Here is a 17230-nt window from a genome sequence, read left to right as displayed (position 1 = left end):
TCACCCGTGGAGGACAGGTTTCAGCTGAACTTCCAGAGTAAGACAGATTATGAAGAAGGACCCTGCAGTCTACTTCTGAAAAGCATTAGCCAGTGAAAACCTTAGGAATAGCAGCAGAACATTGTCTGATATAGTGCTGGAAGATGAGCCCCCAAGGTTGGAAAACACTCAAAAGATGACTGGGGAAGAGCTACTTCTTCAAAGTAGAGTTGACCTTAATGAAGTGGTTGGAGTAAAGCTTTCGGGACCTTCATTTGCTGATATGACACGACTCAAAATGAGAAGAAACAGCTGCAAACATCCATTAATAATCTGAACCTGGAATGTACAAAGTATGAATCTAGGAAAATTGGAAATTGTCAAAACTGAAATGGAACACATGAACGTCGATACCCTAGGCATTAGTGAGCTGAAATGGACTGGCCATTTTGAATCGGACAATCATATAGTCTACTATGCTGGAAATGACAACTCAAAGAGGAATGGTGTCTGCATTCATCGTCAAAAAGAACGTTTCAAGATCTATCCTGAAGTACAACACTGTCAGTGATAGGATAATATCCATACGCCTACAAGGAAGACCAGTTAATACGACTATTATTCAAATTTACGCACCAACCACTAGGGCCAAAGATGAAGAAATAGAAGATGTTTATCAGCTGCTGCAGTCTGAAATTGATCAAACATGCAATCAAGATGCATTGATAATTACTGGCAATTGGAATGGGAAAGCTGGAAACAAAGAAGAAGGATCAGTAGTTGGAAAATATGGCCTTGGTGATAGAAACAATGCCGGAGATTAAATGATAAAATTTTGCAAGACCAACGACTTCTTCATTGCAAATACCTTCTTTCACCAACATAAACGGCGACTATACACATGGACCTCGCCAGATGGAACACACAGAAATCAAATTGACCACATCTGTGGAAACAGATGATGGAAAAGCTCAATATCATCAGTCAGAAAAAGGCCAGGGCCGACAGTGGAACAGACCATCAATTGCTCGTATGCAAGTTCAAGCTGAAACTGAAGAAAATCAGAGCAAGTCCACGAGAGCCAAAATATAACCTTGAGTATATCCCACCTGAATTTAGAGACCATCTGAAGAATAGATTTGACACACTGAACACTAGTGACTGAAGACCAGATGAGTTGTGGAATGACATCAAGGACATCATACATGAAGAAAGCAAGAGGTCATTGAAAAGACAGGAAAGAAAAGACCAAGATGGATGTCAGAGGAGACTCTGAAACTTGCTCTCGAACGTCAAGCAGCTAAAGCAAATGAAGCTAAATCAAAATACTAATGTAAGATGATAATAATAGGGGAAAGCAGGTGGGTATATGAGAACTCTTTGGGAGCCATGGTGGTACAGTGGTTAAGCACTCAGCTGCTAATTGAAAGGTCAGTAGTTCAAACCCACCAGCCACTATGGGGGAGAAATGTGTAGCAGTCTGCTTCTGTAAAGATATACAGCCTTGGAAACCCTAGGGGGCAATTCTGTTCTGTCCTTTAGAGTCACTATGAGTCAGAACTGACTCGACGGGAGTGGGTTTTTGGTTTGCAGTTATTCTGTAATTCTAAAATCATTCCAAAAAATTAAGTTCATTAAAAACAAATACAAATATAAGGGGAAAACATCTCCCACTCTTTCTGTTTCCTGAGGAGGGAGTAGCCCTTCTACGCACTTCAGTCCACTCCACCATCATCATGTCACCTGATTTTTACAATAGCCTCCTCACTGGAGAACTGGAGTTACCTGATTGGTGAACTTGGAGAAGGAACTGAGCATATGTGGCCTCACTCCACTGTCTACTGTGTTGAGATCTGCCCTATGTGGAGACCAGGTGTTCTGGTGTGTTCTTTGTCACACAGTACCCACAGCAGTGATGGTCCTCTTCTTGCCTGAGATTAGGTGGCTAGACCCTGCTCAGGAATGCAACACCAGCAAATACATAGACCAGTACACCCAAAGCCGACATTCTACAGCCTTTTTTTTTTTTTTTATCAGTAACCAGGGAGTTCCTTAGATCTCTTACTAATTTCTGTGTTCAGTTGACTCTGCGTTTGAGTGGGAAGAGGGGTATGCCCTCCATCCCCAAAAGTGATGATGCATATTATGAAGAAAAAGAGCACAAGGTAAGGGAAATTTCATTCTGTTTTACATAGGGTCGATATGAGCTGGAACCGACTCAAAGGCACCTAACAGCAACAACAAGGGAAATAAGAGAGTGACTTGGATGGATGCTAATTGATACACAGTGGTCAGGGATGGCTTCTTGAAAAGGTGCATAGGAGCAGTGACATAAAGGAGGTGAGGCAGCGGGCTCTGTGATTATCAGAAGGAACAGAGTTCCAGACAAAGGCAAGAGCAGGTGCAAAGGCTGAGGCGGGGCCATGCTTGGCATGTTTGGGAATTACCAAGATGCCAGTGTGGCTGGAATGCAGGGAATGTGGAGGTGAGTGATTGGGGATGAGGTCAGAAAGGTTTCCGGGGGCAGGGCTTGTGGTCCACTGTGATGACTTTGGCTTTTGCTCTCAGCCATTGGAGGGTTGTGAGTGGAGAAGTGACTTGCTTTCCCTTAAATTTTCAAAGGATCTCTGGCTGTTGCATTGAGGAAGGGCTGTAGAGGGACAGAGGTGGCAGCAGGGAGAGCAGTTAAGAGACCACTGTAAAAATCAGGTGGCAGATGAAGGTGGCTTGGACTGGAGTGTTACTAGAGGAAAGGTGGTCAGATTCTGGGTGTCTCCTGAAGGTAAAACTATCAGAATTTCCTTCCAGATTGGATGTGGATTATGAAACACGTGTATGGCGTGACCCTCTTTCTCCATTAAAGTCGATTTTGCCTTAAAGTCTATTTTGCAGTGATTAAGAGCTAAGGCTGCTAATTAAATGTCAGCAGTTCGAATCCACCAGCCGCTCCTTGGAAACCCTATGGGGCAGTTCTACCCTGTCCTATAGGGCCGCTATGAGTCAGAATCGACAAGACAGCAACAGGTTTGGTTTGGTTTGGTTTATACCAGCTTTAGCTTAGTTTACTTGTTTGTTTGTTTGGGGAGGGGTGGTGGGTATTAGTCATTTATTCACCTGGTACACTGTTTGGATTCCTTTTACTTTCAACCTTGCTATGGCCTTTTGTTTAAGGTTTATCTCTTATAAACAGCGTCGAGCTGGATTGTGTTTTGTGTGTTTAACTGACCTGACAATATCTATCTTTTAACTTTTAAATCTATTTACATTTATTGCAATTACTCATATATTTGGGATTATTTCTGCCATTTTATAAATTCCCATTTCTCCCACCCAATAGTTTGGAACTTATTCATTTCCTTCTTACCTTTCATGTTATCTACTATTTCAGTTTTGTCTTTTGGGGGGGGCCCCAAAATAGTCATTATTATTCTTATTTTATATGGTTAATATGTGCTCAGGTTTGACCAGACGTTTTTCCATTTCCTTGCTCATGGCTTCTTCTGGGATCATTTCTTTTTGAAGTATATCCAGTCCTTTGGTATAAAAAGTGACAAACACTCTCAGAAGTCCCTAGATGGTGCACACTTAACCATGATTATTAGTCAAAAGGTCAGCGATTCGAACCCACCCAGAAGCACAGTCCTCTGACACACATGGGATCGCCATGAGTCAGAATCAACTCGATGGCAAACAACAGCAAATGCTCTCAAGCTTTTGTTTCCCTGAATGTGTCTTTATTTAACCCTCATCGAGTGACATTTATTTGGGTATAAAATTCTAATGAACAGTAGTAGTCTCCATTTCTTCCTAAATTATTCCAGTCTGGATTCTGTCCCTATTACTCAAGGAGAACTGCTTGTCAATATCTTCGGTTCCTCTATGCTATTAAATCTAATTCAAGTTTTGGTTCCTTATCTTAACTGGACCTCTCAGTAGTATCTACCCCAGATGATCACTCCTTCTGTCTTAGGCTGGGTTCTCCAGAACAGCAAAACCAGCGAAGCACATTTTATATATATATATACCTATTCAGATATTAGGACAATTTTTTTTTTAATACATTCCGTGGGTATTTCTTTGCAATCTCTAGGATTATCTTACTGTATTGCTTTTTAAAGTATACTTCAGAAGACCTACTTAAAATAACATCTAATACATCCAACACTAAAAAAAAAAAAAAAAAAGTAATGACATGGCACTAGGAATTAACTAAATCTGTATTAAATTTCTTTATATCTCTCCCTCTCTTTTTATCTAATTCTAGTGGGTGGCCTCTTGTCCAAAACAAGCAACACTCGAGGTAATTTGCTCAAAATAAAGTAACTGAGAGAACAAGTCATTATATGAGAGTCTTTGTAAGGATCCTAGTTTTTAGCAACACTCTTTCCTGAGGGATAATTTTAGGTGAAAAGCCCCAACTCACATTTGGCTGTGTGAGCAAACATAATATCCTAATAGGGTCTCCAGAAATGGTTTTTGAACTGACCTGAATTCAACAATGAAGCATAAGTGACATGAGATTGTGTCAGTGTAGCCAAGAATCAGGAAACTCAAAATTCTTATTTTATTTCCTTGAACACAGATTTTTTTCCATGTATTTAAATGACTTAATCAGTCTGTCATGAGGTTTTGTCATGTAATTCTACATTATTTTTTGTATGTTTGCTTGTTGGTTTGAGATCAACTTCATTCCAAAGTGTTTTTCCTCCCCCTGGAAATTTTTCACTTCCATGTGAAGACTTAACTTTTTTTTTTTTTTTAACAAGAACCTAAGTTCTCCACACGTCTTTATTGTCTTGATAACCCCATGGAGTCTATCAGATTAGGTCTGATCTTTGTTCAAACAGACCAGGGTTCTTTAATGTGACAGTGGCCCCAAGGAACAGTTTGTAGGAAGAGATGATTATCTTCCTTGACGGTACTTTCCAAAGGACATTGATGGTTCCCTTAGACACCCTGTAGTGGATCTCCTTTCAACAGGACTGAACCTTGATTTTTTTTTTGGTAAGGTTCCTTATCTCATCCAAGGTACCATTTTGTCATTGTTGTTGTTAGGTGCCGTCAGGCCAATTCCGACTCATAGCGACCCTGTGTACAACAAAACGAAACACTGCCTGGTCCTGCACCATCCTCATGATCGTAAGGTACCATTTAACATCATTTAAACCAGTAACAGTCACCTCCCAAGAAACTGTCTCTACTCCTCTTTGCCCATTGTGTAAATCTGCTGCTCAAGACCTTGAAAGGCAGACCGTGAGAAGTTGGAGAGAATATTTTTTGACTTATGATATCCAATCGATAGCTCATTTCCTCAGTAATCAAGAAGATACTCTGGGGTCATGGAGGGCTGTGTGGCAATAATCCTCTCTTCCTGCCTCCAGGTCATATCCTGTACCTGAGAGACTAGGCTCTAAGATCCAGCCCGTAATTATGTCATGGCAATCAACAATGAAGGAGCCCTGGTGGCACAGCGGTTAAAGCACTTGGCTGCTGACCACAACGTTGGTGGTTTGAACCCACCAGCTGCTCCGAGGGAGGAAGATGTGGCTGTCTGCCTGTCATGGATTGAATTATGTCCCCTAAAAATGTCTGTCAACTAGGCTAGGTCGTGATTCCCTTATATGATTGTATTATTGCCCACCATTTCATCTCCTGATGTGGTTTCCCTGTGTGTTGTGAATCCTGTCACCCTAATGTCATAAGATGGATTGGATTAGTGCTGGTTATACTGATGAGGTCTACGAGATTAGATAGTGTCTTAAGCCAATCTCTTGAGATATAAAAAGAGAGAAGCAAGCAGAGAGACATAGGAACCTCATATCACCAAGAAAGTAGTGCCAGGAGCAGAGCGCATCCTTTGGGCCTGAGGTTTCTGCGCTGAGATGCTCCCAGACCAAGGGAAGACTGATGACAAGGACCTTCCTCCAAAGCTGACAGAGGGAGAAAGCCTTCCCCTGGAGCCGGCGCCCTGAATTCGGACTTCTAGCCTACTGGACTGTGAGAGAATAAACTTCTCTTTGTTAAAGCCATCACAGCACTAGACGACTAAGACACTGCTCCTGTGAAGATTACAGCCTTGGAAACCCTATGGTGCAATTCTACCCTGTCCTGTAGGGTTGCTGTGGGCTGGAAACCACTCGACGGCAGTGGGTTTTGTTTTCAATCAATAATGATGTCATAAATGGAGAGTATGCCTTCACGTGGAGAAACGAACAGCAGGAACTGATTAACCTCTAAGAAGTTAAGTACTGTTCTCCACCATGTCTATTAATAAAGAAGGAAGGAAGAGGAAACGGGTAACATAGATGTATGATGCACCTAACAGAAGTTGAGACGATCTTTGGAAACCTGCTAGGAAAGGTTGTCCTGACTGCTGTCTTTTTGGTAGCCTTATAAAATGGAGCCGAGTCTCTCCTGAGGTGTCCTTAAGAAAATAAATAAATAAATAAAAGTAAATGAGGTATCGGTAGCTCTTTTTGAAAAGCTACTGTGGTTATTTTCTTCTTTCCTTTTTTTCTTTATGAAAATAGCTGCTTTCTCTCTGAGATATGTACCTTGACAGATGATACAGATACTCATTTTAGTTCAATCAGCCAGAAACTGAACTGCACATTTTAAACATCGCCACTACAAATAATTGATTATCATTTGTAAACGGGGGGCCGTTTTAGCGTCTATTTTAGGATCCCACATTGAGAGAGGCGATGCACAGGCGCAGTAGGCTTCTTAGAACGTTCTCATGCCCCTTCAATGTACTAATACACCATTAAGCTCTTCATTTCCTTTAATAGTGACTGGTTGTCTCCTTCCGTGTAAACAGGAATCAAAACCCACTTTTCTTGCTCCTGAACAAGATTCCACAGTGTAGAATACTGGTATTTAGAATTTTAATGAATCCTGCCCTCGGAACATTCTATTGCAGCAATCTTAGAAGAATGATCCACCCCCTGGAAGAAAGCAGCCGTTAGAAAAGAACAATTTCATGTTTCATACATCTGGGCAAATAAGCAAACCCCTGACAATCACAAGCAATTCTCTTTTCTAGGAGCCAAGATCTTGCAACAGCTTGTAATTAGTGCTATTTAGCATTTAATTTGCCTTTAGTTAGGTAACAAGCATTTATTGATTACCTGATAGGGAGTGAGTGCTGTACTAAAGCACATCATGGGGACAGAGAGATGAAGGAGCCCTCGTCTCTGCTTATAGTCTAGTTGGGGCTGAAAATATATACTTTGGAAAGGTAATGTGAAAACAGTTACGAAATGTTTTCTTAACAAATGTAAGCCAATATGCTGTAATAGAAAAGTACTGTATTACTCTTTCAAATTCAAGGTTCTAACTCCTGGTACACTCCATTCAAAAAAGATGTCACTGCATCTTGTCTCATAATGGGAGTTGGGACACACCCATCACTCACTGTCTGGGCTAAGGCATGTTCTGGGCTTCCCTTTCCTCTGGAGAGTTTGAAATGTGGTAGGGATCCACCAGCCATTGGTAAGTGGTAGGCACCAGCCATTAAAAACCAGCCTTCCACCATATTTGATGACTCACCTAATGCTTTTGGTAAAAATTGGAGCCAGGGTGACATCAACGCACTAGTATTAATTCAAGATGGCTTCCTGAAGATTGAGTTTTAAGGCCAACTCGAGTCAGGTGGTGGACATGAATTGGCAGTGCTTAGAAACAGTGGAGAAGTCTTTGTAAGACGGCAAACAGTCCAGGAAAGTGACGGAAGTGTCATGGATTGAATTATGGCCCCCCCAAAACATGTGTATCAGTTTGGCTGGGCCAGGATTCCTGGTATTGTGTGATTTTCCTGTATGTTGTAAATCCTGCCTCTATGTTGTTAACAAGGGAAGATAGGTGGCTGTTGTGTTAGTGAGGCAGGACTCAATCTACAAGATTGGATTGTGTCTTGAGGCAATCTCTTGAGATATAAAAGAGAGAAGCAAGCAGAGAGACGCGGGACCTCATACCACCAAGAAAGCAGTGCTGGGAGCAAAGTGTTTCCTTTGGACACGGGGTGCTTGCACAGAGAAGCTCCTAGTTTGGGGGAAGATTGATGAGAGGGCCGACAGAGAGAGAAAACCTTCCCCTGGAGCTGACACCCTGAATTTGGACTTGTAGCCTACTTTACTGTGAGAAAATAAACTTCTCTTTGTTAAAGCCATCCACTTGTAGTATTTCTGTTACAGCAGCACTAGATGACTAAGACAGGAAATAAAAGAAGTGGGGAGCGAGGATGATAGAATGATCCATGTGGCCAAGCTAGAGGACAGGCTGGAGAGGACCTTCGTGGCCATACAGATGATGAGCTTGGAGAGTCTGAGTGGAGGCAGCTGAACAACATTAATATGAAAAGGCAAGGGCTAAACTGGGCGTACAGTAGGAATGTTCAGGTCATTAGTGGTCTATGGAACACCTCTTTATGCTAACTTCTTGACAAGGGCATGAAAAGCACATGGCCCCTACCCTCAAGAAGCTTCGTAAGCAGAGAGTTGCTGTGTCCAGGTATGTGACGAGAGGTGCAGTGGCCCTCAAAAGCAGAGCACTTTGCCCTCCCCAGTGGTGGGAGAGGGAGGGAGACAGCAGGGAGGGCTTTTGGAGTAGACCATGCCTGGATCGGGTCTCAAAGGCTAAGAAAGCATAATCCAGGTTAAGTTGGGGAAAGGCGGTCCAGGCAGAGAGAACAGCCCAAGGAGGGGTACAGAAGGCTCAAACTGCCCATGACCCTTAAGCAAAGCGAGATGGACTCCAAGGTACCGACTGTGTCCGAGACTTTTTTTTTTTTTTCCTGGAAATCACATATACTGTGGATGTAACCACCTCTCGCCTGTCAGTTTGTCATACTGTGGTGGCTTGGGTGTTGCTGTGCCACCAGTATTTCAAGTACCAACAGGGTCACCCATGGTGGACAGGTTTCAGTGGAGCTTCAAGACTAAAACAGACAAGGACAGAAGACCTGGTGATCTACTTGCAAAAATTAGCCAATGAAAACCCTATGGAGCACAAGAGAACATTGTCCGATACAGTGCTGGAAGATGAGCCTCCTACATTGGAAGGCACTCAAAACACACAGTGGCTGCAACAATGGACTCAACTATACCAATGACTGTGAAGGTGGCACAGGACCAGGCAGCATTTGTTCTGTTGTACACGGGGTTGCTCTGAGTCGGAGCTGACTTGATGGCAACTAATAACAACGGCAACATGGATTGTAAAGAGAACTGAGAGAAACACTAGAAAAGAAAATGTTTTTCAACCAAGTCACTTAAGTTTTTGAGGTTGTGTAAGATTGGAAGGAAGAGTCTCTTATTGGCTCGCTGGGGTCGCTCCTTCTGCAGAAACGGCCTCGCTCACGATATTTTAAGACCCACTCCCAGCTGGTGCCCAGCACTATGGATACATGTGAAGATGACAACGTCAAAGAGGAGAAAACTCATTTTCTCCTTTTTTTTCTTGGACACATTCTGCATTCTCTGGCTTTTTAAAAGTGCTTTTAATAGAGCACAGATTTGTTTCCTCAATGGTGAGGAGACAGATTTAAGGACTGCAACTCAGACGCTCGGTGCCAACTAGCTCACAGAGATCCAAGTGTGAGAATCAAATTGTCATTTCATGTTTGGATTTGGCACCCGCTCGACACGCTTTGGAGATGGGGACTGTGGGCCCAAGCTGTGTGGCAGGTGCTTCTGTGACGAATTTGCTTTGCCCCGGCTGGCAAGGTCTGTCACCAGCCCAATTCACGGTCTCCCCCCTATCCACCGTCTCCTCTCTGGAGCTGAACCAATAGACAATAGTTTGACCACTGCCATGGATTGAATTGTGTCCCCCAATAATATCTGTCAACTTGGTTAGGCCATGATTCCCAGTATTGTGTGGTTGTCCTCCATGTTGTGATTTTCCTATATGTTATAAATTGTATTCTCTGCCCATGGTTAAAGAGGATTAGGGTGGGATGTAATACCCTTGCTCAGGTCACATCCCTGGTCCAATGTAAAGGCAGTTTCCCTGGGGTGCGGCCTGCCCACCTTTTGTCTGTCAAGAGATAAAAGGAAAGGCAAGCAAGCAGACAGTTGGGGACCTCATACCACCAAGAAAGCAGCACCAGGGGCAGAGCACATCCTTTGGACCTGGGGTTCCTACTCAGAAAAGTTCCTAGTCCAGAGGAAAATTGATGAGAAGGACCTTCCTCCAGAGCTGACAGAGAGAGAAAGCCTTCCCCTGGAACTGACACCCTGAATTTGGACTGGTAGCCTACTCAATAAATTTCTCTTTGCCATCCACTTGTGGTATTTCTGTTATAGCAGCACTAGATGACTAAGACAACCACACTCAAGAGCCATAGAATGTTCGCACTGGACTCTGACCCAAGGCCTCTTCATTTGGAGACAAACAGTGGCTTCCCCATGGGCCCACAAAGATGGCAGAACTAGAATTTGAAACCAGATGCCCCAACTCCGAGGCAAGAAGGAGCTTGTCCTCATTTTAGTGTGTGTTATTCCTTCCCACCTGATGTGTTCCCTTTAGGGCTTGGTACCGATCCAGAACGGCTCAGGAACGGTTCAGTACTGGCTGACGTAAACAATGGCAGTGTACATGTTGCATAGCAACCAAATCTGTTGCCCCCATTGGATTTTGACCCAAGTAGAAGCAGCTGTGCCCCGCTCAAAGATGGCAGCGCAGCACACCACACCACTTTGAATGTGTATCGTTGTCCACAGTCCTGACAATAATCCAATATCTTGCACAGATCCGGATAGTTTCAGGAGCCTGATGCAGGAGATTGGGCTATTGGCAGGACTGTGGAGAGCAACACACATTCAAAGCAGTGTGGTTAGCCTCCATCTTTGAGCAGGGCACAGCTGTTTCCTACTCGAGTCATCGCTCCATTGGAGATACCAGAATAGCTCACTCAGTCCTAAGGTGCACCTGACCCAAGCCATGGTCTTCTCAATCACCTCATATACACGGTAAAGCTGGGCAAGGAAGAAGATAGAAGAAGAATTGGTGCATTTGAATTACGGCATTGGCCAAGAATATTGAATATACCATGGGCTGCCAGAAGAACCAACAAATCTGCTCGGAAGAAGTACAGCCAGAGTTCACCTTAGAAGCGAGGATGGTCACGACTTTGGCTTGCTTACTTTGGACACGTCATCAAGAAAGACCAATTGCTAGAAAAGGACATCATATTTGGTAGAAGGTCATCAAAAATGAGAGAAATTCTCAATGAGATGGATCTATAGAACAGCTGCAACAGTGGACTCAAACATACCAACAATGACGAAGATGGCACAGGACCAGGCGACATTTCATTCTGTTACACGTGAGGTCACCGTGAATCAGAGCGGACTCAACAGCAACTAGCAACAACCGACGCCATAAGCCAAGGGTTTTAACAACCAGGAGAAACCTCAGAGGCCAGCACGAAACATTCATTTGACCGATAAGGAGACAGAGGGCAGGTGACTTGCCCACGTGGCACCAAAGCCACGACTTCAGGACCCAGGTCTCTGATCCCCCACCAGGCCTCTCCCCATGTGGATTTGGGTCACAACTGACAGCAGAACCCAAGGGAAGAGGAAAGTGGGGGCTGGCTTTGAAGGGGAGGGTCCCTGAGGCTGTATCCCCAGGTCCTGCACAGGACCTTACTCAGGGTAGAAGCTCAATAAATGTCAAATAACGAGGTGAAGGAAGACCAGGGAATGCCCTGGTCGTTTTACAGGGCGCTGTATTTCTGAGAGAGCCCTGGTGGCACAAATGGCTAAATGCTCGACTCCTAACCAAAAGGTTAGCGCTTCGAATCCTTGGAAACCCAAGGGAGGCAGTTCTACTGTCCTCTAGGGTCACTACAAGTTGGAATCAACTCGACAGCAACAGGTTTTTTTCATTGGGTTTTTCTGAGCTTTGGGATGGAGGTAGAAGGCCAGGGGCAGAAAGGGCCCCAGAAAACCATCTGCCCCACAGCTACGCCCAAACTTGAGGCCAGGCCCCATTGATAGGGGCGTTCTAGACAAGAAAGAGGGCATTTGTAGGAATGACCAGGACACAAGCCCCTGGCAGCTAACAGATGTGGGCGTTCTTGTTGGGATGACGAACCCCAAGGGCAGAGCCAGGAGCAGTGTGAAGGGTACCGCGTAGGCAGCTTCTAGATAAAATGAAATCAACAAAGATGCCATTCGTTCCCTCGGCAAGTATCGAGTGCAGATTATAAACCCAGTTCTGACCCAGGAGAGAGGCGCAGCCAGTCCCTGCTCTCAAGGCACTCACTGTCCCAGGAGGCAACTGCAGAGCCCAGATGGTGCCATGAGAGAGGAAAGGAGGGACATGATGCAGGGGGAGCACAAGGGGCTGGGCTCCCAGTGGATGGGGGAAGAAGGAGCCTGGGGATGAGCAAGGGCCAGGCCTTGTCACCAGGAGAGAGCAGGGAATGGACGGCACAAGAAGAGGTTCGGAGATGAGACTAAGCCACTTGGGAACCACAGCCAGTGGAGCGGCTGCGCAGACATGGGCCACCTGTGGGTGGTGAGCCACCAGGGACTTAGTCCAGCTGCCCCAGTGTCCCAGAGGCGTGCCTCGTAGGGTAGGTCGGGGAGCTGACCAGGTGCATCCCAGTCTCAAATCACGGAATCTATAGTAACAGCAGAAGGTGATGTTGGCTGGGCAGGAATGGGCCAAAATAGAACGCGGGCAGTGCAGAGCAGGACACCAGTACAAACGGCACCGCTATCCAGCTTAGAAAGGTGGACGAAGACTGCCGTGCACGTGGACTGCCCCAGGACGGGGACTATTTGTCTTGGCGCCTCTGCATCCTACCGCAGTGCTGGGTCATGGTGCCTCACCTAGCCCAACCCTTAAGCCACACCTAAGCCCCTGTGGACCACGGAACTGAGTCTGTTGTCGACCGCGGCTCAGCCATGAGAGGGCGCCTGCTGGCTGACAGAGGAGGGTAGTGCAGGGTAGACTTGATATACTTTCATTTGGGAATTTTATTTATGCTTCAAAGCGATTTCACTATTTTTTTTTTAAATTGGTGTTGTAACCCCGATGAAGTGAGGTTAACAATTATCTCCACTGTACAAATTATGAAACTGGTTTAGAGAAGTTAAGTGACGGATCTGCTTTGGATCAGAGTGCCATGAGACTTCGGTGCTGGGAAGGTCTTTAAAAACAAATAAATAAAAAGGAAACGCTTTATTGAAGCAGATCTCCAGACTTTCTCCTGTAGTGGTGCTGGGTGGGTTCACATCACCAACCTTTAGGTTAGAGGATCTCAGACCACTTGTGCCACGAGGGACCTCAGGAAGGTCTTCACTGTTCCTTTTTCGGATGAAGAAACTGGGCACCACCGAGGCGAAAGAAATGACGTGTTCCAGGCGACATGGAGTCCTGGAGCCAGAGAACCAGAGATGGTCCCCAGCCTGTAAACACCAGCTGGCTGCTGTCTGGGCTTCTGAGATCTTACCATGCAAAATAAATGGCTTGTCCCAAAAACACGTTTTGGAATCTCATTGGTCTGTGAAATCGGAAGGTCAGGAACCGCAGATTCACACTAGAGGGCCTTGGTACCCAGGGACGTTATTACGGTGAATTGTTCAGTAAAGGTAGCCCTCTGTTTCTCTGTCTGGCCAAATGGCCCTGCCATTATGGCCCTACTCAAACATGGCCCAGTGCAGCTATTCCAACCCCATCAGGCCACTCCCCAAATTTGATTTTACCTGTAGTCTTCCTAGCACTTCAGTACCTTTTGTCTTGAATGATTTCCTTTGTGTTGGTCTTAGCTCTGAGTAAGCCAGGCAGCAGCTGTCTATGTACTTCAGTACCCAGCACTTGCCACGTCACAGGCAGAGACCACAGACAGTTAGGTTAGAAGGAAGCCCGGAGGGGTCCTAACAGAGCCTCGACCCCCCTTCTGGGGCCTGAGTGGGTCATAGAGGGATAAAGGTCCCTGCTGTCTAGTCACAGCAGCCAGCCACAAGCTAGGCCTCACTCCTTTGATTAAAACCCTGTTTTTCGGTACAAAACCCAAACTCTCATGACCTGTGAGGCCCTCCGTGATCTGCTTCCTGCTTGCCCCCCACAGCCATGGTCCTCCATACCAACCTCCTCCCTCCCCGCTGGTCCCTCCCCTCTGGGGTCCACCTGTTCCCTCACTCTCTCCTGGCCTCTGCTCCAGCAGCCTCTCCTCAGGGGCCCCAGCCCCCCACTGGCACACACCCTCTCCTCAGGGATCTCTTTGACCACCCTCAGCTCCCAGCCCTCCACTGGCACATTCTCCCCTTGGTCTCCCTTATAGTCCCCTTCAACCTGAACTTATTGTAGGTCCTGTTCTTGTATAACATGTCTCCCCACTAGAATACAAACTCCACGGGGAGCAGGGGCACCCCCCCCAACTCCCTATTGGCCTGGTACTCAGCAGGTATTCAAATAGTTGCTGAGTGCATGGATGAGTCCATAAAGCTAGGTCAACTAGTGACTGTAGAAACCTGGTGGGTCACCACGTGCAGAGTACACCTGGGTGGTGTCACAGCACACCTGGGTGGCGTCACTTTCCATGGCTGATACCTGATTTCAGGCAGGCCCTTGACGACAGAGCAGACTAACACTTGATTAACCTGGGGGTTGTGTGGTCCAGGATTCCACATCAAATTCCAGGCTTTCACCTGAGCCCGAGCAGTACTCTGCTTGAAAATAAACATGCATTTTCAGAAGGTCCACACTTTCTCAGGTCAAACAATGGCCCGGACTTCCTTCTACACAGAATTGGGGAGACGGACTGGGAAATTCCCACTGTTGAGTGGAATCGGCAGGTCAGTCCCTCCCAGCCCAGGGCACTTGGTCCTGACAGTAGGGTCTCCCTACTCCTGGCGGTGACTCTGAAGTCCTGAGATGCTTGATCTTCAGGTACCACCTCTCCCACTCCTCCGTCCTTCCTTCCACTTCTGGTCAACAGGGAAATGGGGACGGGAATTCATCCCTTGTGAAGTTTGGATTTGAGGGCGACGGCAAATTCTGCCTACAGAACCCTGATACGGGCTGTGGCCCTCCGAGCATCCACCCAGGAACAGGCTGTCTGCTGGTGGGGCTCGCGTCACGTTTCGGGAAGAGCTGAAGGGGCCGTGTCGGGTCCCCTTGCTCCAACCACCAGCGCACGCACTCAACACAGTGCACGGAACACAGAAGATATCTTTATTAAAGATGCAAGCAAGCACAGAAGTCGAGTGTGTAGTGCTCAGTGATATCCATACAGTACTAAAAATAGAAAAATAGAAATGAAATTTCACAGACAGCAGCCTCGCTCACGGATCTACAAGAGAAAGTGCCGCCAAGCCCCCCGTGCCATGCTGCGCCCCCGCTGTGCTGGCAGCTTCTCCCCGTGCAAACGAAATGTGAGCACCCCACTATACCTGCTTCCAAGAAAGTGGCACAGAACAGAGAGCCCTGACACAGAAGCCGCCCTCTGCCCACCACTGAGTGCTTTCCAGCCACATAAACAGCAGAAGCCAGGCCAGCCCCCGTCGTGGCAGCAACGTCAACGGCAGCCACCAGCTCGGCTCTGCATCTGGCCACCCGACCAGCCAAACCCACAGGGCCAGAGGACGAGGCAGTTGGTGGAGCAATGACGATGCCACCTCCACTCCCTCCCATGTGCCCAGGGACAGAGCAAAGACAGACAAAGGCAGAACCGCCAGCCCAGGTCTGAGGGAAACCGGGCACTCAATCTGCAAAACGGTTCTCCTGTAGCCGAGAGCCTCAGGTACAGGCTGAGCAAACAGAACGATAAAGATCCAGGATTTTCAGAAATTTACTATTAAGCATCTGCTTGCCAGCCTAAGTAGGTTACTGCTTCAGGGAACAAAAACAAGGCTGAGGAATTAAACTCAAATTCTGAGTGTGATTTGTTCTCTGGGTGGCCGACTCTTCACTCACTGCATTCAAATGCTTCCGACTGCATTCTACTCCCATCTGCTGGACCCTTGGTGCAGGTGTCCCTCACAGAATGTTCCACGAGCTTCTCTGGATCAGAGCCGCCCACTGGAGTCTCTGCAGAGGGGCCCCTTTTTTTGGAAATTTGCTAGTGAAGTTTCTACTTCACCTCAGAAAGGTTACAAAGAACTGCAGGCTGTCGGCACAAACGTCTGTCTCCCCCACGCAGACCCCTAAACCCCTCCTCCTCCGTTCTCATCCTTGCCCCAGAGCCACGTGAGAACTGCAGGGCTATGCCTCAGATAAGGAAACTACAAAATAAATACAGTGAACTCAGATCTTTCTCCACTGGGTGTGGCTCACTCCTGATTCCCCCCGGAAATGAACTCTTACTTGGTTTACTGATGTTTATTTAGAGTTCCAGTGAAAAGCTCTATAAAATACAATCAACCAGGTGGGGGTGGTAAAAGGTATACCTTCTAGCTGCGTACATTACATACTCTATACTTCGTTACATACTCTATACTTCGGACAGGGTCCGTCATAGCTGCGACTGGTGTACACTTTGCGATCACACAGGTGGAGACTGCAGACCCCACAGGTGAGGCGGCTGCGCTGGGGCGGATCGCTCACCCCCACTGCCTTCTGGCTCCCTTCCCCCGTGGCTGTGCACACCACTTCCAGAGCTTGTCCAGCGAGGAATAAACGAATGCATACGGGACTTTAGCTAGTAGTGTGTCTGGGTATCGTGAGCATGCAGGTTTGCCGTTTCTGTTATTATAAATAAAAGTCAAATGTGAGGTCACACTTCCCCATCTTCTGCTTGTACACTAAGTCAAACTTCTCGTTCATGGAGACAGTGAAGATGTCCTTCCACAGCCCGACTCTTCCTGAAACACAAGCAAGAACACAATTGGCCGGGTTCACTGGCCGCCGGGCCTTAGGGATGGATCTGTGCGGCCTCGGGTCTACTCCTGGCCCCTTGGACATGGTCTATGGTGCAGTGCTAGCTGTCTGAACCATAGACCCACCAGGCCCCCCAACGTCCCTGAAATGGCTAGGTGTGGCAGAGCAGGAACTGAGCCAGCCTGTCTCTGGGTCTGTTAGGGAGCTGAGTCGCAGCCACTTCCTCATGTCAGTCGCTTACTGGGCGAACTGAGCACTCACAAATCCCCAGACCTGGGCCGGGGAGGAAGGACCTCACCGCCTGCACTGCTGCAGAAGGCCCAGCACCCACAACAGCTGCCCCAGGGACGATGCTATCTGCCGAGTGCCTGCCGCCGTAGGCATCGCTTGGGGGCCTTGGTCCTCCGTGATACCT

General features: G+C 46.8%; 1 protein-coding gene across 1 annotated transcript in view; it reads right to left on the bottom strand.

The window, feature by feature from the left end:
* Positions 1 to 14892: 14892 nt before the first annotated feature.
* SULT4A1 (sulfotransferase family 4A member 1) overlaps positions 14893 to 17230 on the bottom strand; it is a 47084-nt gene continuing 44746 nt past the window's right edge. The window contains exon 8 of the mRNA XM_010599281.3: positions 14893 to 16799. The gene's annotated coding sequence lies outside the window, so the exon portion shown is untranslated. The remainder of the gene's footprint in view (positions 16800 to 17230) is intronic.

The sequence above is a fragment of the Loxodonta africana genome, chromosome 4, assembly GCF_030014295.1.
Source record: "Loxodonta africana isolate mLoxAfr1 chromosome 4, mLoxAfr1.hap2, whole genome shotgun sequence".
Classification (NCBI taxonomy): domain Eukaryota; kingdom Metazoa; phylum Chordata; class Mammalia; order Proboscidea; family Elephantidae; genus Loxodonta; species Loxodonta africana.
The sequence above is the reverse complement of the archived record's forward strand: the minus strand, read 5'-3'. Positions and strand labels throughout refer to the sequence as shown.